General features: G+C 44.6%; 2 protein-coding genes across 8 annotated transcripts in view; one reads left to right on the plus strand and one right to left on the minus strand.

Annotated features, from left to right (window-relative positions):
• Positions 1-25,047, minus strand: part of TRAK2 (trafficking kinesin protein 2) — an 81,924-nt gene extending 56,877 nt beyond the window's left edge. For both annotated transcript variants that reach the window (XM_077829577.1, XM_077829576.1), the window contains exon 1: positions 24,858-25,047. The gene's annotated coding sequence lies outside the window, so the exon portion shown is untranslated. The remainder of the gene's footprint in view (positions 1-24,857) is intronic.
• Positions 25,048-25,228: 181 nt separating this feature from the next.
• STRADB (STE20 related adaptor beta) overlaps positions 25,229-26,321 on the plus strand; it is a 30,426-nt gene continuing 29,333 nt past the window's right edge. For 2 of the 6 annotated variants that reach the window (XM_077829511.1, XM_077829518.1), the window contains exon 1: positions 25,229-25,369. The gene's annotated coding sequence lies outside the window, so the exon portion shown is untranslated. Of the gene's footprint in view, positions 25,370-25,771; positions 26,249-26,321 lie in introns of those variants that run through there. The other 4 variants (XM_077829513.1, XM_077829515.1, XM_077829514.1 and 1 more) reach the window with 3 other exon arrangements.

A 26,321-nucleotide genomic window follows, 5' to 3' on the forward strand; every position in this document is an offset into this window, starting at 1 on the left:
TGTGTAAATATACATCTAAATGCTTTGAAATCTCTAAGCAGAGTTTCCTTCCACCAAAGAGTTAGTAAAAGAGGGAAGACTTCAAACTGCAGAAACTTTTAAAAGCCAAGCAAACAACACAGCTTTCATTGGCTGTCAGAGTTCTGACCCATGACCCCTTCCCAGTCATGCCCCAATCGCTTCAGAAATGATGCTAAAGGAACAAATTTAGTCTTATACCAGCCATGGTTAGTTCTAAGAACAGACCAATACAACTGCTAGTTCTGAATTCTGATAAACCCTGAAGCTAGTAACAAATCCATTTAGAATTACAAGCTCATTCATAAAGTAACCCTGACATGTGACTGCATAAACCAAAGTCTGTACTCCTAGCGCCTCTCCACAGTAATCCTGCATACTGAATGCTGTCTATTACACTGCAATAATGCGACAAGTTAATACGAGCATAAACAAGTGACTGTTAGATTGTTCCCCACAAAGTATCCCCCAGGAAGGAAAAAGCACAGAAAACTGATTTGTATATGGAAGCAAATGAGCCACTGTTTTTAATACCCATTTTTGTGAGAACAGCTTATAAAAAAAAGATTGTTATGCTTTTGTTTTTAGTCTTGATTACATATGCAGCTGTCATTTAGAGCTAACATTAGGTAAATGTATGTGACAGTGCCATCTAGAGGTCGTCACTGTGTCTCATTTTTCTTAAATGAACGAGCTCCAACCTTTGGAAACAGTCTCTGAAACCAAGCATTTATGATGTCCCTTTATGAATATCTACAATATGTGAGCTTTTTAAGGACCTTCATATTGTTTGTGAGAATCTATTTCTTACAAAAGTCGCACTGAGTACAAAATAGGCTCTGAAAAGTATTATGGAGAGATGCTAGTTATAACATTTGAAACAAACTTCAATAATTGTTTCCACATTCCCGCATGTCCTCAAGAAAATCTTGTTCATAGATCAAATTCCACATGTGAACTGTGGTGTGAGGAGATTTTTTTGGTCAAAATTTGAGGGGAATCTGGGAAGTTGTTTCAGCTATGGACTTTACAAAAAAGAAAAGAAAAAGAAACAACTCACTTTTTGAAAAAAGTTTACTTGGAAATTACAACATATTTCAAAAGCACTTTAACCTAGGAAGGTACAGAATGTTGCATTGAAGAGCCCTTGATCAGTTTAATACTGATATCTGTCAAAATTATAAAAAAAAAAAAATTACAGTCACTTTTTACTGCTGAAGTCATAGAATCACAGGGTTGGAGGGGACCTCAGGAGGTCATCTAGTCCAACCCCCTGCTCAAAGCAGGACCGATCCCCGACTAAATCATCCCAGCCAGGGCTTTGTCAAGCCTGACCTTAAAAACTTCTAGGGAAGGAGACTCCACCACCTCCCTAGGTAACACATTCCAGTGTTTCACCACCCCCATCATGAAAAAGCTTTTCCTAATATCCAACCTAAATCTCCCCCACTGCAACTTGAGACCATTACTCCTTGTTCTGTCATCTGCTACCACTGAGAACAGTCTAGAGCCATCCTCTTTGGAACCCCCTTTCAGGTAGTTGAAAGCAGCTATCAAATCCCCCCTCATTCTTCTCTTCTGAAGACTAAACATCCCCAGTTCCCTCAGCCTCTCCTCATAAGTCATGTGTTCTAGTCCCCTAATCATTTTTGTTGCCCTCCACTGGACTCTTTCCAATTTTTCCACATCCTTGTAGTGTGGGGCCCAAAACTGGACACAGTACTCCAGATGAGGCCTCACCAATGTTGAATAGAGGGGAACGATCACGTCCCTCAATCTGCTGGCAATGCCCCTACATATACATCCCAAAATGCCATTGGTCTTCTTGGCAACAAGGACACACTGTTGACTCATATCCAACTTCTCGTCCACTGTAACCCCTAGGTCCTTTTCTCCAGAACTGCTGCCGAGCCATTCGGTCCCTACTCTGTAGTGGTGCATTGGATTCTTCCATCCTAATTGCAGGACTCTGCACTTGTCCTTTTTGAACCTCATCAGATTTCTTTTGGCCCAATCCTCCAATTTGTCTAGGTCCCTCTGTATCCTATCCCTACCTGCCACCGTATCTACCACTCCTCCCAGTTTAGTGTCATCTGCAAACTTGCTGAGGGTGCAATCCACACCATCCTCAAGATCACTTATGAAGATATTGAACAAAACCGGCCCCAGAACCGACCCCTGGGGCACTCCACTTGATACCGGCTGCCAACTAGACATGGAGCTATTGATCACTACCCGTTGAGCCCGACAATCTAGCCAGCTTTCTATCCACCTTATAGTCCATTCATCCAGCCCATACTTCTTTAACTTGCTGGCAAGAATACTGTGGGAGACCGTGTCAAAGGCTTTGCTAAAGTCAAGGAACAACACGTCCACTGCTTTCCCTTCATCCACAGAGCCAGTTATCTCATCATAGAAGGCAATTAGATTAGTCAGGCATGACTTGCCCTTGGTGAATCCATGCTGACTGTTCCTGATCACTTTCCTCTCCTCTAAGTGCTTCAGAATTGATTCCTTGAGGACCTGCTCCATGATTTTTCCAGGGACTGAGGTGAGGCTGACTGGCCTGTAGTTCCCAGGATCCTCCTTCTTCCCTTTTTTAAAGATGGGCACTACATTAGCCTTCTTCCACTCATCTGGGATCTCCCCTGATCGCCATGAGTTTTCAAAGATAATGGCCAATGGCTCTGCAATCACATCCGACAACTCCTTTAGCACTCTCGGATGCAATGCATCCGGCCCCATGGACTTGTGCTCGTCCAGCTTTTCTAAATAGTCCCGAATCACTTCTTTCTCCACAGAGGGCTGGTCACCTTTTCCCCAAGCTGTGCTGCCCAGTTCAGTAGTCTGGGAGCTGACCTTGTTCGTGAAGATAGAGGCAAAAAAAGCATGGAGTACATTAGCTTTTTCCACATCCTCTGTCACTAGGTTGCCTCCCTCATTCAGTAAGGGGCCCACACTTTCCTTGACTTTCTTCTTGTTGCTAACATACCTGAAGAATATATACATACATACCTTCTTGTTACATACAAGAATACATACCTTCTTGTTACTCTTAATATCTCTTGCTAGCTGCAACTCCAGGTGTGATTTGGCCTTCCTGATTTCACTCCTGCAAGCCTGAGCAATATTTTTATACTCATCCCTGGTCATTTGTCCAATCTTCCACTTCTTGTAAGCTTCTTTTTTGTATTTAAGAGCAGCAAGGATTTCACTGTTAAGCCAAGCTGGTCGCCTGCCATATTTACTATTCTTTCTACACATCGAGATGGTTTGTCCCTCTAACCTCAATAAGGATTCTTTAAAATACAGCCAGCTCTCCTGGACTCTCTTCCCCCTCATGTTATTCTCCCAGGGGATCTTGCCCATCAGTTCCCTGAGGGAGTCAAAGTCTGCTTTTCTGAAGTCCAGGTCTGTATTCTGCTGCTCTCCTTTCTTCCTTGTGTTAGGATCCTGAACTCGACCATTTCATGGTCACTGCCTCCCAGGTTCCCATCCACTTTTGCTTCCCCTACTAATTCTTCCCGGTTTGTGAGCAGCAGGTCAAGAAGAGCTCTGCCCCTACTTGGTTCCTCCAGCACTTGCACCAGGAAATTGTCCCCTACATTTTCCAAAAACTTCCTGGATTGCCTGTGCACCGCTGTATTGCTCTCCCAGCAGATATCAGGGTGATTGAAGTCTCCCATGAGAACCAGGGCCTGCGATCTAGTAACTTCTGCGAGTTGCCGGAAGAAAGCCTCGTCCACCTCATCCCCCTGGTCTGGTGGTCTATAGTAGACTCCCACCACGACATCACCCTTGTTGCTCACACTTCTAAACTTAATCCAGAGACTCTCAGGTTTTTCTGCAGTTTCATACTTGAGCTCTGAGCAGTCATACTGCTCTCTTACATACAGTGCAACTCCCCCACCTTTTCTGCCCTGCCTGTCCTTCCTGAACAGTTTATATCCATCCATGACAGTACTCCAGTCATGTGAGTTATCCCACCAAGTCTCTGTTATTCCAATCACATCATAATTCCTTGACTGCGCCAGGACTTCCAGTTCTCCCTGCTTGTTTCCCAGGCTTCGTGCATTTGCATATAGGCACTTGAGGTAACCTGCTGATTACCCCTCTTTCTCAGTATGAGGCAGGAGCCCTCCCCTCTCATGCACTCCTGCTCGTGACTCCTCCCGGTATCCCACTTCCCCACTTACCTCAGGGCTTTGGTCTCCTTCCCCCGGTGAACCTAGTTTAAAGCCCTCCTCACTAGGTTAGCCAGCCTGCTTGCGAAGATGCTCTTCCCTCTCTTCGTTTCCAGTCTAGAAATACGTCACTAGTAAACACTGTTTAAAATAAGCATGTCATTTAACTGAGGTCGCACGATGTTACACCCCCCCACACTCTCACTTGTTTTTATAGTATTTCTTCCACTATCTGTTAAAAATCCATCCTGTACTCTCCTGCTCACCGGCTAAAACCGGGTCATGACTTGCATCTACTATTGTACCTTTCTTCTCCAGCCTTATTATTATTATTATTGTTAGTAGTATTAGGGTAACACCTATGAGAACTAGTCATGGACCAGGACCCCACTTTCTGAGGTGCTTTCCTACAGCTTGCCCCTACTTCCTCCAGCTTATAAACACTGCTGCTAAATTAATCACCATTCACTGCTCTAGCCATATCATCCCTCCAATTATTTCAAGTCCCTTCACTAGCTTCCTCTTTTTCTGAATCAAAGTTCTAACTCTTGTCCTCACCTTCAAACCTCCACACAGCTCCGCCCCTCCCTACATTTCTACTTTCACTTCCTTTTAATACTGGCCTCACTCCTCTAACTATTACCTTTTGAGTTTGTGTTGTGGTTTGTTCCTGCTTCCCCGCCAACCTCTCCTTACAATGTGACAATTAATTGTCCTCTCAAATCCATTTCTTCTGTGAAGTCTATGAGGGAGAATCTTTTTACTGACTAGGTCTTCTTGACTCTGGTGTAACCAATATCTAAGGTGAAGATTTAGTCATGGGTATTTTTAGTAAAAGTTATGGACAGGTCACGGGCAATAAACAAAAATTCACAGCCTGTGACTTGTACATGACTTGTACTATAAATACCCGTGACTAAATCTTAGCTGCTCTGGGAGGGGGTGGTGGTGCCAGGGCACAGCTGCTGCTCTGGGGGGTGGGACCACAAGGTGCCGCTGGGGTGTGTGTGTGTGGCCTCCACTGCTCCGGGAGAGGGCAGCCCGGGACTCCACTGCTGCTCCAGGGCTGCACCTGGAACCACTGCTGCACTGGCGGCCCCTGGGGCTAGCTACCCAGGGCTTCCTGAGCAGCAGCTGGTGTGGCTGGCCCTGGGCTCAGGCAGCCCTGGGGTCAGCCTCACCTGCTGCTGCAGAAGTCATGGAGATCCCAGAAAAGTCATAGAATCCGTGACAGACTCGCAGCCTTACCAATATCCTAGGCATCTTATTTTTCTGAGTTAGATTGAAATCCTTGGGTAAGCATCCCGTCCATTGTAAAGCACTGTGTGTACTCAGTGTGTTATACTTCAGTGGAATACATACATTTGAGACACAAATGTGAAACTTTATTAAAATAAACTATTCCCAGAGGGAAAAAAAGCTGCAGTTATCATTTGTAGCACCTAAGCAATGTTATGACTTGAGTGGTAGGCTGAAATTACAACTGAAAAGCCTAATAAGGTCTTCAGGAAAGGACTTACGAGAGTCTCTGGAGGAGGATAAATAGGGAAAAGAACAGCAGTAGTCTTATAATGTGGGGAGGGACGGTCTATTATAGACGACCAAATCAGGAAGAGGAAGTGGATAAGTCATTCTACAAGTAAGTAACAAGATTAGCTAACACACGAGCTAGTAATAATGGAGGATATTAACTTCCCTGTTATTTGTTGGAAGACTATCGCAGAAAAACATAGTATGTCCTGCAAATTCTCAGCATGTGTAGGGGATAGCTTTCTGATTCAGAAAGTTGAGAAAACAACTAGAGGGTCATCCCATTTTGGATCTTGTTTTGACCAACAGGGATGAATTAGTTGTGAACATGAAGGTGGCTGGGAACATGTGAAGAAGTAATCATGATCTTACAAAATTCAAGATCCTACAGAAAGGAGGACATGAGAACAGTAAAACAAGAACACTGGACTTAAGAAACGTGGATTTCAACCGACTCAGAGAAATAGTAGGCAAGGTCCCATGGAAACACCCCTTAGAAGGAAAAGGGGTCAAAGGAGGCTGGTTTTTCCTAAAAGATGTAACACTAGAGACTCAAGCTATTCCAAAGCAGAGAAAAGATAAGAACAGCCAAAGGAGACCACTGTGGCTGCACAAGGAGCTTTTTCGCTATCTAAAAACCAAAAGGGATACATACAGGAAATGGAAGGAGGGCATGTCACCAAGGAAGTATACATGGTGTGGCAAGGCACCTCCTTCGTCTTACCAGACTTAGCACTCCCCGCTGGCGGTGATGGGCCTAGGGTAAATCAGCCCCACTCTGGGCAGTATTAGCCTTCCCCCTTCTGTGTTCCTTTGGCCATATTTTCAGGGTAGGGCTTGGGGTTGGCCTAAGGGTTGATCCTCCAAACAAAAAGGAAACAGTCTCACAAACTCAAAACCAAAGGGGTATACCTTTCCCTGCCTCCTCGCTGGGCTAGGGTATTGTCCTGTTTGCCCCATGGTGTCAGTCCTTCCTCTAGCAGACACTCAGGTTTGGATGTTTCCCCTATGGGAAGGAGCACAGCCTCTCATCCTGGAGAAGTTTATTTCCCCGCTGCCACTAGTCTGACAGCAGTTTCTCTCTAACCCCAGAGGATAGGGTTTTAAAGGTCTCAGGCAGCCCTTAACTATATTCCGGTGTCCCTAACTGACCTGAGGTAACCCCTTCTCAGCTTGTAGGAAAATGGGCCTTTAACATTTTAGGGCTAAAATATTGGCCTTCCAGGACCCTTTTTGGCTCGGTCTTCACAAACAAGGTCAGCTTCCAGACTACTGCACTGGGCAGCACAGTATAGGGAGGAGCGGAGCAGCCCTCAATGGTGAAAAAACTGGTTAAGGACTATTTAGAAAAGCAGTACATGCACAAGTCCATAGGGCTGGATGCAATGCATCCGAGGGTCCTGAGGGCGTTGGCTGATGTGATTGCAGAGCCATTAGCCATTATCTTTGAAACCTTGTAGTGATCGGGGGGAGGTCCCGTACGATTGGAAAAAGGCAAATATAGTGCTCATTTTTAAAAAAAGGGAAGAAGGAGAATCCGGGGAACTACAGCGTGGTCAGCCTCACCTCAGTCCCTGCAAAATCATGGAGCAGGTCCTCAAGGAATCCATTTTGAAGCAGTTAGAAGAGAGGAAGGTGATCAGGAACAGTCAACACGGATTCATCAAGAGCAAGTCATGCCTGACCAAACTGATTGCCTTCTATGATGAGATAACTGGCTCTGTGGATATGGGGAAAGTGATGGACATAATATACTTTGACTTTAGCAAAGCTTTGGATATGGTCTCCCACAGTATTCTTGACAGCAAGTTAAGAAAAGTATGGATTCGATGAATGGAGTATTAGGTGGATAGAAAGCTGGCTAAATTGTCGGGTTCAACAGGTACTGATCAATGGCTCGATGTCTAGTTGGCAGCCGGTATCAAGTGAAGTGCCCCTGAGGATGGTCCTGGGGCCGGTTTTGTTCAACATCTTCATTAATGATCTGGATGATGGGATGGATTGCACCCTCAGCAAGTTTGTGGACAACACTAAGCTGGAGGGAGAGGTAGATACGCTATAAGATAGGGATAGGGTCCAGAGTGACCTAGACAAATTGGAGGATTAGGCCAAAAGAAACCTGATGAGGTTCAGCAAGCACAAGTGCAGAGTCCCGCACTTAGGTCAGAAGAATCCCATGCACTGCTACATGTTGGGGACTGACTGGCTAAGCAGCAGTTCTGCAGAAACGGACCTGAGTATTACAGTGGAAGAGAAATTGGATATGAGTCAGCAGTATGCTCCTGTTGCCAAGGATGCTATCGGCATATTGGGCTGCATTAGCAGAATCATTGCCAGCAGATCGAGGGAAAGTGATTTTTCCCCTCTGTTCAGCACTGGTGAGGCCAAATCTGGAGCACTGCATCCAGTTTTGGGCCTCCCACTACAGAAAAGACATGGACAAATTGGAGAGAGACCAGCAGAGGGCAACGAAAATGATTAGGGCCTGGGGCACATGACTTATGAGGAAAGGCTGAGGGAACTGGGTTTATTTAGTCTGCAGAAGAGAGGAGTGAGGGGGGATTTGATAGCAATCTTCAACTACCTGAAGGGGTCCCAGAGAGGATAGAGTGAGGCTGTTCTCAGTGGTGGCAGATGACAGAAGAAGGAGCAGTGGTCTCAAGTTGCAGTGGGGGAGGTCTAGGTTGGATATTAGGAAAAACTATTTCACTAGGAGGGTGGTGAAGCACTGGAATGGGTTACCTAGGGAGGTGGTGGAATCTCCTTTCTTATAGGTTTTTAAGGCCCGGCTTTACAAAGCCCTGGCTGGGATGATTTAGTTGGGGTTGGTCCTGCTTTGAGCAGGGGGTTGGACTAGATGACTTCAAGGTCCCTTCCAACCCTGATATTCTATGATTCTATCCTCTTGTAGCATCCAGCCTGACTTTGCCACAATGGGAATAATGCGAGCGTGTAGGGACATGGGGCTGAAGGTGACGGCTAGTGGCGTTCTGTTATTTTCTTTGTTAGAAGAGTTCCCAGAAGTCTCCTACTACAGGACAGGCCTAACAAAGAAAATAACAGAACGCCACTAGCCGTCACCTTCAGCCCCCAACTAGAACCCCTCCAATGCATTATTAAGGATCTACAACCTATCCTGAAGGATGACCCAACACTCTCACAAATCTTGGGGAGACAGGCTAGTCCTTGCCTACAGACAGCCCCCCAACCTGAAGCAAATACTCAACAGCAACCACATACCACACAACAGAACCACTAACCCAGGAACCTATCATAGAATCATAGAATATCAGGGTTGGAAGGGACCCCTGAAGGTCATCTAGTCCAACCCCCTGCTCGAAGCAGGACCAATTCCCAGTTAAATCATCCCAGCCAGGGCTTTGTCAAGCCTGACCTTAAAAACCTCTAAGGAAGGAGATTCTACCACCTCCCTAGGTAACGCATTCCAGTGTTTCACCACCCTCTTAGTGAAAAAGTTTTTCCTAATATCCAATCTAAACCTCCCCCACTGCAACTTGAGACCATTACTCCTCGTTCTGTCATCTGCTACCATTGAGAACAGTCTAGAGCCATCCTCTTTGGAACCCCCTTTCAGGTAGTTGAAAGCAGCTATCAAATCCCCCCTCATTCTTCTCTTCTGCAGACTAAACAATCCCAGCTCCCTCAGCCTCTCCTCATAAGTCATGTGTTCTAGACCCCTAATCATTTTTGTTGCCCTTCGCTGGACTCTCTCCAATTTATCCACATCCTTCTTGTAGTGTGGGGCCCAAAACTGGACACAGTACTCCAGATGAGGCCTCACCAATATCCTTGCAACAAAGCCTGTTGCCAACTGTGCCCACATATCTATTCAGGGGACACCATCACAGGGCCTAATAACATCAGCCACACTATCAGAGGCTCGTTCACCTGCACATACACCAATGTGATATATGCCATCATGTGCCAGCAATGCCCCTCTGCCATGTACATTGGTCAAATTAGACATGAAAGTTGCGATATTACAACAAAAAAACTTCAAATCCAGACTCCGGCAAGAAACTGTTGAATTGGAATTCATTTGCAAATTGGATACAATTAACTTAGGCTTGAATAGACTGGGAGTGACTAAGTCATTATGCAAGGTAACCTATTTCCCCTTGTTTTTTCCTATCCCCCCCTCCTCCCCCCCAGACGTTCTTGTTAAACCCTGGATTTGTGCTGGAAATGGCCCACCTTGATTATCATACACATTGTAAGGAGAGTGGTCACTTTACATAAGCTATTACCAGCAGGAGAGTGGGGTGGGAGGAGGTATTTTTTCATGCTTTGTGTGTATATAAAAAGATCTTCTACACTTTCCACAGTATGCATCCGATGAAGTGAGCTTATGCTCAAATAAATTGGTTAGTCTCTAAGGTGCCACAAGTACTCCTTTTCTTTTTGCGAATACAGACTAACACGGCTGTTACTCTGAAACCTGGGTTTTAGAGTCAACTGTAAAACCCACACTATTTTTCTTTATACATAAGGAACAAAATCTTCAGTCTCTCTGCTGCTAATGAAACAACATATGTGCTGAAGGAGAGATAAGCTATTAAAATGTGAGGTGTCTATGTTCTTCCTTGTTTTTTTGATGTATACAGGTGGCCTTAAGGGCTTTTCTCCTTATTGCTGATTTTTTTACTGTAGAAAAATCAAATGTCAAATCCGGTTTCAATGGAAGATTCTGATGTCTCAGATACGGATTGTAAGCTCTTGCTCGCTTGCTCTCTCTGTGCTTAAAAGGGTACCATCAGTTTAACAAGTCCACGCACAACCAGAATTGTTGGAAAATTTTTTAACTACTATTGTTACCACATAAAGTGACCATAACTAAAAGATATTGAAGAAAAAGTTTCTATATGTCCAATTTATTTTGTCCATTTAACATAACTTTGTGTCTAGTCAGTTGCATTGTTTCCCCTTTATAGCCATTTTCTCTCATTTATGTAGGTCTTTCACATAAATAGGTTTGTTTTTGATTTATTAATAACATTTCTTTCTGGGAATATATGAGAAGACCTTAGATGAAGTATTTCCTAATATTTGAGTTTGGGGTTTTGAAGTTTCATGTCTCAGAGGAGTAGAAGGAACAGAAGGCACAATTAGGCAGCAGTAACCTTAAATCCTTCTCAAAAGTTTTTAGTAAGAAAATGTTTTAAAAAGTAAAATGTGATTATAAAACAATCAAAATTAGCAGGGGGTGTCTGGAGAAGGTTTTGTGTGTGAAACTATTTTTGACTTGTTTTTGTTTTTTAATATTGACATATGCCTGTAATTGAAGGACTAGAGATTCTGACTCTATAAACAAAGATATTTTCTCAAGTGTTATCACCTATTCAACCACAAAAATTAAAAAGAAAGAATTTTAGGGGACAATCCTGTGAACACTCATATACATGTAAAACTTTACTCATATGAGTATTTCAAATGAAGTCCCAGAGACTATGAGATCAATGGGACTATACAAGTACATGAAGTTAAGCAGGCATGTAAATATCTGGAGGATCAGGGCCTTAAACAGTATGATGGCCAAGGGTTGTTTCTTATAATACAATAAATAATGCTGATACAATCAAAGTACACGATGATCAGATGGAGGAGAAATGGGTAGAGAGAAGAAAGTACCACTAGATTCCTTCAAACACCCCTAAGAGAAATGCAACAAGTCACTAGTTACAAATAGTTAAATTCTATAATGTAATACTACAGATAAAGCAGAAGGAAATGATAAACCAAAATAGTCCAATAATTGTCTGGAATTATCAATAAGTGAGTTGGTCATAGTATGACAAAGATACATTTCTCAGGACCACATGGCAAAGGCTTGATTCAATTTCCTCTTCAATGAGTTAGGACAACTTGACTCAGAATCGCTAGCAAAATCAGTGTTGATGGAAACTCTTTCAGAGCGGCTAGGTCTACCCTAGCACTTTAGTTGGTAAAACTTTTGTCGGTCAGAGGTGTGAAAAAACCACACACCCCGACTGACATAAGTTACAGCAACAGAAGCGCCTGTATGGACAACGCTAGGTCAGTGGGAGACACTCTCCCGCTGACTTAGCTACCACCGCTCGTTAGGGGTGGTTTAATTATTACTTCTGGGGGAATATTGCACCACTGCACATGCGCAGAATTCACATCCCCCCCCAGATTTCTTTGCTTCCCCACAGAAAAATGACTCTCTGATGGGGAAGCAAAGGGAAGCCACAAGAGCAGTCATGCGACCCTCCCCAGCAGTATGTTTTGGGTGCTCAGGACAGCTGGCAGAGAGTTAAATCACTGTGGGGCTGTTGGTGGGGCTAGGGAAGACCTGGCTGGTGGCTCCTACCCTGTGCTGGGCTCAGCTGCTAGTCCTGGCTGGGCTGAGGAGGACAGGACTTCCTTTTCCCCGCACAGCATCTGTGGCCAGGTCAGACCTACCCCCAGATTTCTCCTCAAGCTGCAGGAAGCTCTGCAAACTCCCCACCCATCGCTCCTAAGCTGCAGGGAACACTGTACGGGGGAGCTGCTCCCCCATCCATCCAACCCCCGTGCATCCAGATCCCCTCATACTCAGACCCTCCCACCAAGCCTCATCCTCCCACACATACACACACAACCCCCCCTCCCCCCCGCCAAGCCCCACTCCTCCTGCACCTGGACCACCCCAACAAACCACCTGCACCTGGGTCCCCACTCCACCGACCCCCTGACAGCTGCACCTAGATCCTCACCCCACTGAACACAAGTCCCCCAGCATCTGGACCCCACCACTGAGCCCCCCACACTCAGACCCCCCTGCTGAGCTCTATTTCCCCCCCACAACCAGACCCTGCCCTGCTGAGTCCCAAACACCTTCACCTGGACACGCCTCCCCCCCAGAGTCCCATTATCTTTGCATCCAGAACCCCCCAACAAGTGCATCCAGATCCCACCCACACTCAGATCCCCCACTGAGCCACCCATGCCCACTTTGCCCCACACAGAACCCTCGCAACCCACACCTGGATCCCTCCACACTTGGATACTGCCAGGCTGAGCCTGCCTGCCCACACCTGGCACAGAGGTTTTAATCTTCTATATCTAAGGTTATATCTACTTTAGAGACGTTACAGCTGCCATGTTTCTGGGGCAGGCTTGGTCCTTGCACTGTGTCAGGGTTGGGTGCAGCCTCACTGCTGAGCCATGTCCTGGGGGGAACTGCAGAGTGATCTCCCATCTCTGGGCAGCCAGTGTCCTGTGCACCTCAATGCCATGCTGGAGCCTCCACATTTATTTGACAAATAAAATTTGAAGAATTTTAAGTTACTGTGTGCAAAATTTTTATTTGGTTGGCATAGAATGCCCTCAGGAGTAAATTATGCTGATGGGAGAGCTCTCTCCCATTGGCATAGAGCGGCTACATGGGAGACCTTACAGTGGTGCAGCTGTAAGGCCTCTAAAGTAGATACAACCTTAGATACAGGAGATTAAAAAGTGTTTCCTTTCCCTGACCATATTTATAGAATAATTGTGACTGAACACAAAAAAGGTAGTTACATCACCTAATTTTTGTAATCCTAATCTCACATGCTCAAACATACCCCCAAAGAGCACTCTTTCTGTCCATCCTGAAATTCAGACATGACATATCAGGAAGATAAGGTGAGCGGCTTCTACACGTGGAACACATAAGGGCAAAGCTTCAGTTTGACGCATTAGGTAAATGAAGGGGGTTGCATCTAATTTCCTGCATACCAAGACAAAACCGTATCCATGAATGCACTAGTAATTCATTAACCAACAAGGAGTCCGGTGACACCTTAAAGACTAACAGATTTATTCGAGCATAAGCTTTCGTGGGTAAAAACCTCACTTCCATTCACTCTATTCTCAAGTAAAAGATAGGAATCAAACTTCTCACAAGTATTTAGGAAGCCTGACTTGGCAGAGTGCCCTGGTACATGGTCTCATATTTCATAACAAGTAATCAACACTAGCACCAAGATGATTTTTTAAAGAGGAAACAGAAGAGAGGCTGTAATGACATTACCATGTCTCCAAAAAGCAGCCTAACATTAAACTCTAAAATCTGAAGGTGAGGAAGTTGCTTATTATGTGAAGAAATTAATGGCTAATCATTCAGAAGTGCCACCCCACAACTGAGATAGTTATGGGGAAAAACAGATTTTTTTCGTCAGCAGCAGTGCTGGTAGCCTGTAAACGTAAGCTCTAGCGGATGGCATAAGAAAGGGACAGGGAGAAAGAGGGAAAGTATTTCCAGGAAGGAGACTCCTACAATGGGGTCGCAAAAAAGCACTCTTAAAATAGGGGAGAGGGAGACAGAGAAGGGTCCTAGGATCCTGCTCAGTGGGCTAGGCTAGTAGTGAAGATTGCCATGTCCCATTCTCTTAACTTGGGTTCTTTTTAGAGTTGAGACAGGTGTATCTGTCTCTCCCCACTCCCTGAGTGGCAAAACTACTTTTTGCTACATAGCCATTCTTAATACGTGCTTTTATACGTACACATTGCCACAATTTTACTTAATTTAATTTTCTGTTACATATATTATCTTCAGCAAGAGCTAAGAGAATGATAGGTGAAAATCTTCACTGAGTGCCAGATCTGAGGTGCTGAGAACCTACAAGTTCCACATTCTGCTTCACAATTAGGCGGATAAGGCTTCTCAAGTCCGGTGTGTTGCTAAATTTTCCATAGTATTAGAATATCCACAATACTAATAAACATAAACAATCTTATTGGTGTGAAACAAGGCTACATTTTCTTTTTCAAGAAGTGATAGGAACTAGTGGACTCAGCTCAGGCTAGGGGCCAGGATTCCCAAGTACATGCCAGTTATTTACCTATTCACTGTGTGACTTTAGGCAAGTCATGTAACCTCCATAACTCCATTTTCCCATCTTGAAAACGGAAATAGCACTTACCTTCCTCCCTTGGGTGTTCTATGGGGAAGTGCTTTTACAGCGCTTAAATGGAAAAAGGTAGAGTGCTTTACAGGAACCTGTTCTAACAAAAGCTATTTAAGATTACACTACATCAGCTAAAAGAAAAGGAGGACTTGTGGCACCCTAGAGGCTAACAAATTTATTTGAGCATAAGCTTTCGTGAGCTACAGCTCACTTCATCAGATGCATTCAGCGGAAAATACAGTGGGGAGATTTATATACACAGAGAACATGAAACAATGGGTGTTACCATACACACTGTAACGAGAGTGACCAGGTAAGGTGAGCTATTACCAGCAGGAGAGCAGTGGGGAAAAAAACCTTTTGTAGTGATAATCAAGGTGGGCCATTTCCAGCAGTTGACAAGAACATGTTAGTCTCTACGGTGCCACAAGTACTCCTTTTCTTTTTGCGAAGCCTCTGATAGTGTGGCTTATGTGATTAGGCCCTATGATGGTGTCCCCTGAATAGATATGTGGACACAGTTGGCAACGGGCTTTGTTATAAGGATAGGTTCCTGGGTTAGTGGTTCTGTTGTGTGGTGGCTGGTGAGTATTTGCTTCAGGTTGGGGGGCTGTCTGTAAGCAAGGACTGGCCTGTCTCCCAAGATCTGTGAGAGTGAGGGATCGTCCTTCAGGATAGGTTGTAGATCCTTGATGATGCGTTGTAGATCCTTGATGATGCGTTGGAGAGGTTTTAGTTGGGGGCTGAAGGTGATGGTTACATCAGCTACAGTTCATGATAGACTGAGGCCAAGCCTACCCTATAAACTTACATCGGCATAACTATGCCACTCAGGTACGTGAAAAATCCACACCCCTAAGCAATGCAGTTATACCACGCTAACCCTGCTGTAGACAGCACTATGTCGAGGAGAGAGCTTCTCCCATCGACCTAGCTACTGCCTCTCGTGGAGGTGGATTAACTGTGCTAATGGGAGAAGCTCTCACGTGAGCATAGTAGGGTCTTCTCTGAAGTGATACAGTGGCACCACTGCAGTGTTTTAAGTGTAGACCTGCTCTGATAGACTGACTAATTTGATCAGTGGAATGGAAAACATTAGCCCTGAAGCTACACATTTTACATTCTTCAAACAAATACATTACTTGCATATCTCTTCCATACATACTCAAAAAGTATATACTAGGAATGAGACTCCCACCACATGGTGAGAACCCCACAAATAGGTTACTTTTAGCCACCCAGATTAAGCTGTAAATTAATTTACATACCTGAAAGGATTGTATTTTTTTAAATTCTGTTTGAAAAGTGATTTATCCAAATGAAAATATATGAAATCAGTACGTTACAATAATCACATGTTCTGACTCATGAAAGGAAATACAGACAGTGACAAACAACTCAGGCTGTTCACTTGTCCCAGCTGAATAACTCTGCAAGACTACACCTAATTGCAGAACATTTCAAAGACTTAAAACCATTAGACATGATTAGGGGCTTGGCTACACAGGAAAGCTGACCAGAATAGCTATTTCAGACTAAACTATTCCACAACAGTTGCCTGTGTGAATACTTTACTCTGGAATAAAAGTGATTTTATTCCAAAATAGCAGGTTTCAGAATAGCATCGTGTTAGTCTGTATTCTCAAAAAGAAAAGGAGTACTTGTGGCACCTTAGAGACTAACCAATTTATCTGAGCATAAGCTTTCGTGAGCTGTAGCTCACAAAAACTTATGCTCAAATAAATTGGTCAGTCTCTAAGGTGCCACAAGTACTCCTTTTCTTATTCCAAAATAATTCCTCTACCTCAGATGAACCCACAATAAAAGTCACATTTATTCCAAAATAGAGTCTTCATATGGGAACTAGTGCAGAATAGCTTATTCTGCAATGGTTAATCTGATCATTTTCCCAGTGCAAACAAGCCCTTACACCAGAGATGGGCAAACTACGGCCCGCAGGCCATATCCGGCCTGCGGGCCCCTCCTGCCTGGCCCGAGCTCCTGGTCTGGGAAGCTAGCCCCCGGCCCCTCCCCCGCAGCCTCAGCGTGCCGTGCTGCTGGCTCACGCTCTGGGCCGTGGCCTGACCCGGTGCTCTGGGCGGCGTGGCTGTAGTGCCGCCAGCCACTGGTGCTCCAGGCATCACAGTAAGGGGGCAGGGAGCTGCATGGGGCTGGACAGAGGGCAGGGGAGTTCGGGGTGGTGGTCGGGGGTTTGGATAGGGGTCAGGGCGGTCAGAGGGCAGGGAACAGAGGGGTTGGATGGGGCAGGGGTCCCGGGCGGGGGTCAGGAAGGATGGGGGGGTTCGATGGGGTGGCAGGAGGTAGTGAGGGGTGGAGGGTCCAGGGGTGGTCAGGGGACAGGGAATGGTGGATGGGGTAGGGGTCCTGGGGGGGCCATCAGGGGGCGAGAAGCGGGGTGGGGGGGGTTGGATAGGAGTCAGGGACCGGGCCATGCCTGGCTGTTCGGGGAGACACAGCCCCCCCTAACTGGCCCTCCATACAATTTTGGAAACCCGATGTGGCCCTCAGGCCAAAAAGTTTGCCTGCCCCTGCCTTACACACTGAATGCAAGACGACCAGTTTTCTGGATTTAAAGTGTAAAGCAACTGGGAATGAAACATAACCATATGTATACATCTCCCAAGTGCCACCATTTCAAGAATAATTAGTCTAATGATAGTCATTAATACCCTTTGTGATGTTGGCAGGCCAGATGCTAGCTCTTGACCAGGCTGCAGACATTAGTTAAGAGACCAGAACAGGTTACTTGTATGTTATTTTGAGCAGAACTAAATATTGGTCTTATAAGAATGTATTAAGAAAATATGTAAGTTATGCTTTACACCTTTGAAAATGTTTGCTCTAAACTTGTGAACTCAGGCACGGGACTCATTCCCACTGCCCATCCAGAAGGACTATCGAAATTAAATGGGCCACAAAGGACCCTTGCAATACAAAGGATTGATTAATGGCTCTATCACACCCATGGAGGAGTATGTGCAGAAGGATGTGAAAATTTTCCATCTTTTTGGCCGTTTGAACTCTGAAGGGCCAGAGATTCTAAATTGGAGCCAGAGATCCCTACAGATTGCCTCCTTCGTTTGCCCTGAAACACACTTTGAATTGACAGATCACTACAACTCTCAGGTTTCAGAGTAACAGCCGTGTTAGTCTGTATTCGCAAAAAGAAAAGGAGTACTTGTGGCACCTTAGAGACTAACCAATTTATTTGAGCATGAGCTTTCGTGAGTGAGCTGTAGCTCATGAAAGCTCATGCTCAAATAAATTGGTTAGTCTCTAAGGTGCCACAAGTACTCCTTCTCACTACAACTCTATCACTCTTAGGATTTAGATGACAACAATTTGTGTGTAGATGTTTGCTTGCTTTAACCTGTAAATAACTCTTATTCCTTTTTCCTAGTTAATAAACCTTTAGATGGTTTGTTACAGGATTAGCTGCAGGTGTGGACTTTGGTGTAAAATCTAGGGCATCAGTTGATCTGGGGTAAGTGACTGGTGTCTTGAGATTAGAAGCAACCTGAATGTGGGGTGATTTTTGGTTTATGTGTGCATCTCATGAAGTCAAATTTGTCTGGGTGGCAAGATAGGCTGGAGAGTCTAAGGGTACTCTCTGGACCTCCATGTTAAGACTGTTATAGTGATCTAGGAGTTCTCATTTGTTACTGACTTGGTGAAAACTAATTATAGAACAGATCACTGATTTGGGGTGTCTACCCTGTTTTTGACAGTCTGCCCTCAGGTAGGCTCTCACAGTCGTGAGCCACTCCAGACAGCATGACACCCATGACAGCTTGAAAGTTTTGTAATGAAAACAGATTTAGTAAATTAAATTTGTAGGTTCTAGAAAATTAATTTAGCTTTTATCTAAGAATTTTTACTTAAAGCAAAGACATTTCAGATATTAAAATCAAATAATTTGACTCTCTTCACACTCTACAATGACAATACAGCAAAAATACAGGGCAAACACACTGAAAAAAGCAACGTGCTCAGGTAACTGAACAACAGTATTTAAAACAGGAGAAAGCAGAGTTTCTGCACAAAACCAGAGCAAAACAAACAGTTCTTATTTTAAGCCAATCTACAACAATTTCTGCAAAGTAACCATGTCATGATTATTAGTTCCCAAATATTTTCTGCACATACACAACATTAATAACAGATATAGCACCATTCTGGCAGTGTGGGTTTTTTTTTCCTTCTTCTTTCACCAAAAGCATCCAGTGAGGTCTGGACCTTTATTTCAGAGTACAAGAAAATTTCATGAAACCAAGACTTTGGTTAGGGAACGAAGCAGGGAAAGACTGCAATGAAATTCTGATGTCTCAGTTCTAAATTCCTGACTCTTTGGGAGACTAAAAGTCCTTAGGTATATGTCTGAGTTAGGACTGGGTGGCTCCAGGGAAAGTCAGCAAATGGTGTCTTGATGTCCCTTTGCTACAAACAGGGTATGTCATTTCTTAGAAATGGACTGAGTACTCTGAGTGAATTTGTGGCAGAAAATGAATATTTTAGTAATGACTAGTGGGGAATCATGGAATAATATAAGCAGCTGTTTCGTTTTATTCTTGGAAGACACAAGCAAGAGATTGTTTTTCCCAAAATGGTAACCTAAATGCTGTGTATTATTATCAACAGTTTTCATCAATATGTTATATCACTGTCTTTACATAAAGATCTTTAGGATAAAATATTCTTACAATATTAAGAGTCTTACTGTATAAGTTTGATTCACTGTGCAACATTTAAAATGAACATATTGTATTCAGTTTTGTTGAGCATTTAGGATCACTGACACATGGCTAGTAAAACAGACAATCTGGAAATACTTATCAGTCAAGAGATTGGTTTCTTAATATACCTGAAACAGTGCACTACATCAAGATTGTAAACAAAGCAAGTAACATTTCTTTCTTCAAATCAGAAGCAGTAGCTAAGTTATTTTCATCTGATGCCATTATTGTTTTATATATTTGTTTAATACATCTCTATATACATTGCTATATTTGTAGAGGTCTTCAGAAATTCCACAATGTGATACGTTTTAAATTGTTTGAGAATTTTAGTTCAACACTCAAAAATAAACAAATTCTGCACTATTTTAAAACAAATTTTGCACTATTAAAATGCTCCAATAAATATTAACTTTGCTCTTGGTCTATTATTGAGTCACCAGCCCCAAAATGAGCATAGCCACCATTTTAAGTTATAGAAAGGTTTTCTGTCAGTTCTGTAAAGGTTTTGCTGTCAGTTCCGTAATCATCTCTGTGGAAATGCGGTTTTTTAATTTCTTAGAACAATACTTGTCAGTGAATCACATATCCCTATGCTTCCTACAGAGACAGGACACAGCAGAAAGGCTATTCCTCCCCCAAAGATCCTCTCTTATGGAAGCAAATCACTGTCACAAAAAGCTGTGCTGCATAAGAACTTTTTAAAGCCAAGGCCTTAGAAATACCTAATACAGATTAGATAAACTAGGCTACACAGATATAAAAATATTATGACAGCATCACCACATGCAGTGGAATCAATATGTCAAGCAATGGGAATTAGATTAATAATAAATTGAAGTAAATATGAAATATATTTATATGAACAGGCATCTATTCAATGCTCTAGCATCCCTGCCATAAATTACAAGAACAAATTACATCAATCTGTGACCAATATAAGTGAACTACTCACATGTCACTATATCTCTATTCAAGGAAACAAAGAAATCCAAGAGACAAGACAGTGTTGAAGTGTGTATAAAAAGAATGGGGGAAGAGGGGAAGGAGACAAGCTAATTATAAATTATGTTTAATGATGTGTTTCAGAAAAAACAGTAACACGACCAGTCACTAGCTTTACTGCTTACTCCCCACAACTCCCCTAAAACAGAGTATATTTTCCAACAAACAAGTTTCTGTTTGTTTTGTAATGTTTTTCAGAGGCCTGAATAGTATTAACAATATTTCATTTGTAACTGAGTGATGTCAGCTACTGGTAGCAACGGGACTGTAGGAAAAGAAAAAAAATCAAGTAGCTTTGAATTGTATTATCTGGTTCATTCTGTGTAGAGTCAGTGGTAATGATAATAAATCATTAATAAAGAGCTACTGACACTTGAATGGTTCAATTTAACCCAAAGTACAGAAAGTTGAAGGCTTTATGTAGAAACAAAAGTTTAAGAATTTTGTTTCTAGAACAGGATCTGTAGATGTGAATCCATAAATAAAATGCAAATTGTTCTTTATATAGCATCTTTCATCTGAGGATTTCAAAATGGGTTATGAACATTGACCAATATTCACAACATGCCTATGAGATGGGTATATTTAAAATACCGCTTTATAGAATATTGCAACGAGAGAAGCTACTTCAAATAAACATTTTTTTTTAGATTCAACTTTAAAAAAAATAATGCCGATATAAAAACACCATGACAATAATTAGATTTACAACACTAAATATACAAGTAAGTTAACTCTGCCAGCCTTCAGCCTTAGATAAATAAAGATCAATAACAATCTACTGGCTGAGATCAATTATTATTTGTATTACTGGGATGCCTAGGATAAAAGTGGAAATAAATAAATAAATAAATAACATTCACCCCTAATTTACAGCCAGTAACATACCCTTAACTTTACCCCACAAATGGTTTTGCAGCATTTCTGAAGGTAATCAAATTCAGGGTATTTTCAAAGAGTGTTTTTTTTCATCCAAAGTACCACAAGTTATTCAGTAACACTCAGGTTTTCTATGAAAAATCCTCTCGTCAGAATTGGTCAAAATTACTTCTGAAACCAAGACAAAGAATAATGTGTACTTGACTCCATATAATGGAGAAAAGATTAAAAGTTGCATTCAAAGTGTAATTTTAACAAAGTATAATTTGAAACAGACCAGGTAATTCATGAAAATCAGGGTTTCTAATAGAAATTCTTACAGTATCACTGTTAATGCCGTAATACAACTTTGCAGTGAACAAGACTTGCAAAACTTAATGATGTCCGAATCTCTTTTGCACCAGACCTGCACACGAGCAGAGCCACAACAGAAAATAAAGCTGTTTTAAATTCTAACAGTAAATATGTAACATCTCATCATAATATGATTAAAAGGCACTCTGAATGCATGAATGAACTCATTGATTAGGAGCTTAAAGTCATGCCATCTGTCATGTCTGCAGCTACCACTAAAATTTACAATGAAGTATAACATTTGACTGAAACTATTACAGTAATTTGAGCATTCTTAATATACATATATATGATGACAGAGAATACTTCCATAGGTTTTTATATAATTTTCTTTTATTAAAACAAAACCCACACTTCAGAGGCTCAAATGCTTGTAATAACTAATAGCTGAATGTTCAAGCTGCTGCATCGGTGCAATTTGTAAAGCTGTGTGTAAAAAAGCCAAAAATGGCTCTGAGAACTTAAAAAATTGATGGTGGTAGACCACAAAACCCAGAGATGATTCAACCTGGTGATATTCTTGTCATAAATATAAAGGGAAGGGTAAACCCCTTTGAAATCCCTCCTGGCCAGGGGAAAGCTCCTCTCACCTGTAAAGGGTTAAGAAGCTAAAGGTAACCTCGCTGGCACCTGACCAAAATGACCAATGAGGAGACAAGATACTTTCAAAAGCTGGGAGGAGGGAGAGAAACAAAGGGTCTGTGTGTCTGTCTATAGTCTGTCTTTGTCGGGGATAGACCAGGAATGGAGTCTTAGAACTTTTAGTAAGTAATCTAGCTAGGTATGTGTTAGATTATGATTTCTTTAAATGGCTGAGAAAAGAATTGTGCTGAATAGAATAACTATTTCTGTCTGTGTATTTTTTTTGTAACTTAAGGTTTTGCCTAGAGGGGTTCTCTATGTTTTTGAATCTAATTACCCTGTAAGATATCTACCATCCTGATTTTACAGGGGGGATTTCTTTATTTCTATTTACTTCTATTTTTATTAAAAGTCTTCTTGTAAGAAAACTGAATGCTTTTTCATTGTTCTCAGATCCAAGGGTTTGGGTCTGTGGTCACCTATGCAAATTGGTGAGGCTTTTTATCCAACATTTCCCAGGAAAGGGGGGGTGCAAGTGTTGGGAGGATTGTTCATTGTTCTTAAGATCCAAGGATCTGGGTCTGTAGTCACCTAGGCAAATTGGTGAGGCTTTTTACCAAATCTTGTCCAGGAAGTGGGGTGCAAGGTTTTGGGAAGTATTTTGGGGGGAAAGACACGTACAAACAGCTCTTCCCCAGTAACCAGTATTAGTTTGGTGGTGGTAGCGGCCAATCCAAGGACGACGGGTGGAATATTTTGTACCTTGGGGAAGTTTTGACCTAAGCTGGTAAAGATAAGCTTAGGAGGTTTTTCATGCTGGTCCCCACATCTGTACCCTAGAGTTCAGAGTGGGGGAGGAACCTTGACAATTCTGAATAAAAACTGGATGATTATCCCAGTGATAACTGAACCTGGTGATAATTTAAACAAAAGGAGCTCTCAACCATACTCGAAGCTGTTTTCATGGCTTCCCACTGACCTAGCAGAATTTAAAGCCTTGACCCACATTACACTTTTCTAAGGAATCTCCTGAGAAGTGGTAGCAACAGTGGGAGCCCTAGTGTAGATAAGACACTTGCATTTTTACACTGCATCATCTAGTACTATCCTGAGCAGGATTATATTATATGGCGATAAAAATGTAGGTACCTTGCCTACCTACAAAACACACCATTGTAATTACACCAATGGTAGTGGAAAATTTCCCCCCACAAAAGGATGGTAATACAGTAGACACTGCATCAGAGGGTAAGCAATAATTTTCCCCAAATCATGTAGCAAGTCAACAGCAGAAGGAGAATCAAAATGCAGACCTTCTGATTAAGTCTCACTAGGCTACTCAGTTGTATTCCCTCTGAAACAAGTGTAAAATAAAGTAAACCTCCCCTGATTAACTTTTTTCAGCAAGTACCAAGAATAAAACATTCCATTGAGAAAAATCTACCAAGGATCTGTAAACAGAATCGGCTTTGACAGTATAGCCACAGTAAGAGGCCACACTGCTGCATTAGTTAAAGTTTCTAAATAATAACTAATTTCCATTAGTTAGATTTTCTAAATAATTAATGCACCTTAGCCATACTTATCCATTAATATGTTAGAAATCTGCATTTTGAACCATCAACAGAGGAAAGGAAAGGGTGTTAAAAACCCAAAGAACAGGTTTACGAAATGCTCCTTCCAATTTAGTATAACTCTCCTGCCCCCCCTCCACAAATAGGAAGGAAGTGCTATTGCTCCCTGTTCTATGTCTGTCCCAGCAATCTTCGCTCCCATAGCATGGCTGGAGAAAACTCATCCTTGAGCCTGCAGTGATTTATCCCAGTCACACAACTGGGGATTCCATGGGTGTCACTCAGAAAGGAAACAGGCCCATTGTTTCAAGTTAACAAGGACCTGGTGGTGAATAAAGGGGAACCAGGAGGATGAAAGTGTCTGGGTGGGAGGTGGGGATGGAGATGACTAGGGGTTGGGGTGAAAGGGTGGTGGGGCTGAAAGACCAGGGAGAGGGAGGTGACTGGGGGGGGGGGGGGGAAGGACCAGCAGGATGGAAGTGACTGAGGGTGGGGTGGAGGAAAGGGCGGGATGAGGGTGGAGCTGACGGGGCAGGAGAAGGGCTGAAGAACCAGGGCAATGGAGCTGACTATTGGTGGGATGAAGGATGCTGAGGGTGGAGGTGACTGGACTAGGGTTTCGGATGGAGTGAAAGGGGTCGGGGCTCAGGAGAGGGGCTGAAATACCCAGGGGATGGAGATCACCGGAGGCGGGGTGGAGCTGACTGGGGGCAGGGGCAGTAGGAGGCTTGAGAGGACCGGCGGGGTGGAGGGCGCGGAGGACTGAAGGACGAGGGGGCGAGGGGGAGAAGACGGGGGGAACTGAAGGACTGGGGGGAGGCGGAAGGGGACTGACGGACCAAAGGGCTGAAGGAGGAGGGCAGGAGTGAGGAAGGGGCGGAAAGACCGGAAGGATGAAGGGGTGGGGGTCAGGAGGCCCTTGGTTGGAGGACGGGCGGCGGAGATGGAGGGGACCGAGGACGGGGGTCAGGAAGGGGCTTGGGAGGACTGGGGGGGTGGCGTGGGCGGGGATCGCGGTGAACGGGGGAACCATGGGGAGCGCTGACCATCCCGGGCCCCTCTTACCCGCTCCGAGGCGGGGTTCCCTCCTTGCCGGCGCTTCCGGCCGCTTCCGCGAGCTAAACAAACGCTTCGGCAGCTCCCCGCGCCCCGGGCGCGGGAATCGCGACTCGCGGGCAAGCGGAGAGAAGGGAGACGGTGGTGACCGCTGCTCTGCGTCATAACATAGCGACCGAACGCACCCCGACGGCAACCCTGGGCCTACAGATCCCGGCACGCAACGGGCGAGGCTCGCGATGGAGACTACGACTTCCAGCGCGCACTTGAGGCCGCCTGGAAGCCTGGGGCTCGTAGTCTCGCCCGGCAGCCCCCTCGGTGCTGGACGAGGCTGGGACGGGGGGCGGAGCTCAAAGTCTGAGGCTGTTGCCGAGCGGAGGGGCTGTGGCCGCGGGTTGGCCGGAGTCGGGACGCTGTTACACTGGCAGCGGGGGAGGGGTTGGTGGGCCCCAAGCTGGTTTTCGCTCCTCCATCCTCGCCAGGGGCTGAGCGCAGCCCCGCCCGGCCCCGGCCGCGCTGAGGTGAGAGGAGAACGAGGGAGTTATGGGGACGCGGTGAGAGGGGGCAGGAGGGAGCTGTATGCCGGGCGGGGGCTGCCTGTGCGGTCCTGAGGCTAGTGCCGAGTAGGCTATGGCGGGCGGTCCCGGGTCCGCTGGGCGGCGGGGGGAGTAGCGGGACGGCTGGTGCCGGGTCCGCTGGGCGGCGGGGGGAGTAGCGGGACGGCTGGTGCCGGGTCCGCTGGGCGGCGGGGGGAGTAGCGGGACGGCTGGTGCCGGGTCCGCTGGGCGGCGGGGGGAGTAGCGGGACGGCTGGTGCCGGGTCCGCTGGGCGGCGGGGGGAGTAGCGGGATGGGGTGGGGTTGTGCCAGGGCCGTTGGTGGGGGTTGGTTAGCGGGCGGTACCGGGTCGCCAGGGCTCGGTCTCCCGCGTTTGCCTCCCCGCATCCTCTACCCGGACGTCCCCTCCTCGAAGCCTTAGGGAGACTGAGACCTCGTCGCTAGGGGTGGCTGGTCGTTGGTGGGCGGGATTAACCCTGGGCCCTCTGGGCTAAATGCATGAGCCTCTACTGCGTGAGCCAAAAGCTCTGTGACTCTTAGCTAAGACTCACGCGGCTCTGGGAAGAAGGATAAAGGAGTTGAGGTGCAAGTTGTGTTCTCCTCCATCCTCCCTGTTGAAGGAAAAGGCCCTGGTAGGGACCATCGAACTGTGGAGGTAAATGTGTGGTTATGCAGGCTTTGGATTCTTCGACAATAGGCTGTCCTTCCAGGAAGAAGGATTGCTAGGAAAAGATGAAATCCGCCTAATAAAGAGAGAGAAGAGCATCTTCACAGACAGGCTTGCTAATCTAGTGAGGAGGACTTTAAACTAGGTTCACCAGGTGATGGTGACTTAAGCCCAGAGGTAAGTGGGGAAGTGGGATACCAGAAAGAAACACAAGGAGGAGGATGCAACAGGGGAGGCCTCCTGATTCATA

The sequence above is a fragment of the Eretmochelys imbricata genome, chromosome 11 (genome assembly GCF_965152235.1).
Source record: "Eretmochelys imbricata isolate rEreImb1 chromosome 11, rEreImb1.hap1, whole genome shotgun sequence".
NCBI classification, from domain to species: domain Eukaryota; kingdom Metazoa; phylum Chordata; order Testudines; family Cheloniidae; genus Eretmochelys; species Eretmochelys imbricata.